Source organism: Octodon degus, unplaced genomic scaffold, assembly GCF_000260255.1.
Source record: "Octodon degus isolate 3935 unplaced genomic scaffold, OctDeg1.0 scaffold00394, whole genome shotgun sequence".
In the NCBI taxonomy this organism is placed as follows: Eukaryota; Metazoa; Chordata; class Mammalia; order Rodentia; family Octodontidae; genus Octodon; species Octodon degus.
This window is the reverse complement of record NW_004524970.1, coordinates 327,763-329,225: the sequence shown is the minus strand read 5'-3', so window position 1 is coordinate 329,225 and position 1,463 is coordinate 327,763.

Genomic DNA, 1,463 nt, shown 5'->3' with positions numbered 1-1,463 from the left:
ATTTGTTCCCCTTTTGTTTTCCTAATGTGTGAGTTCACAGCTATGAATTTCCCTTTGATAACTGCTTTCACTGTATCCCATATATTCCGATAAGTTGTGCTTGAATTTTCATTGGATTTCAGATATTGTTGAATTTCTTGTTTAATTTCATCTGTGACCCATTGGTTGCTGAGTAGGGTACTATTTAATTTCCATGTATTTAAAGTTTTTTTCTGGTTTCTTATGTCATTTATTTCCAGTTTCATTGCACTGTGGTCAGATAATGTGCAAGGGATAATATCTGTTTTCTTACATATACTTAAGCATGACTTATGGAACTGTATGCAGTCTGTTTAGAAAATGACCCATGTGCAGCTGAGAAAAATGTGTATTCAGCTGTGTTTGGGTGTAACGCTCTGTATATGTCAACCAAGTCCATTATTTTCAAGCTCTGATTCAGTTCTGTTATTTCTTTGCTAAGTTTTTGTCTGGTTGACCTATCTTTTGGAGATAAGTGTGTGTTAAGGTCTCCTGTTAAAATTGTGGCATTGTATATCAGATTTTTCATGTCCATTGAGATTTGCTTTATATAGTTTTGTGCTCCCATGTTTGGTGCATGCATACTTACAAGTGATACCTCTTCCTCTTGAAATTTTCCTCTAACCAGTATATAGTAGCATTCTTTATTTCATTTGATCATCATTGGTTTGAAGTTGACACTGTCTGAGAATAGCATTGCTACTTCTGCTTTCTTCTGATGTGCTGGGGCATGTAGTATTGTGTTCCTTCCTTTGACTTTCAGCCTATGAATGTCTTTATGAGTTAAATGTGTTTCTTGTATACAGCATGTGGTTGGTTTTGTTTCCCAATCCACTGGGCCAGTCCATTTCTCTTAATTGGTGAATTGAGTCCATTTACATCGATGGTTATAATTGAGATGTATTGAATTACGATTGAAATGTTATTTACCTGTTGTCCTTTACTCCTTATTCTCCTGTGTTTAATTCCTTGCCCTGTTTAGTTGGTTCCTTCTGATCTCATTTGTGGAGTTCTGATCATTTTGGTCCCTCTCTAGAACATATTTCAGTACCCTGTGTAGGGTTGGCTTTGTCATCACGAAATACTTTAGCTTTTCTTTCTCATGAAAGTATTTTACTTCATCAAACTTGAAAGAGGTTTTGCAGCGTATAGTAGTCTGTGCTGGAATTTCATTTTCATAGAGAACTTGAAGTACTCTGCTCCATGCTCTTCTTGCCTTCATTGTTTGTGAAGAGAAATCGGCCGTAATTCTGATGCGTTTTCCTTTGAATGTGACCTGCTTCTTTTCTCTGGAGGCTTTCAGTAGATTATTCTTGTGCTGAATATCTGGGATCTTGACTGGTATATGTCTTGGTGTGTTTTTCATTGGGTTGATATTACTTGGCATTCCTTATGCTATGGTTACGTGAATGTCAGATTGTTTCCTCATATTTGGGAAGTTTTCT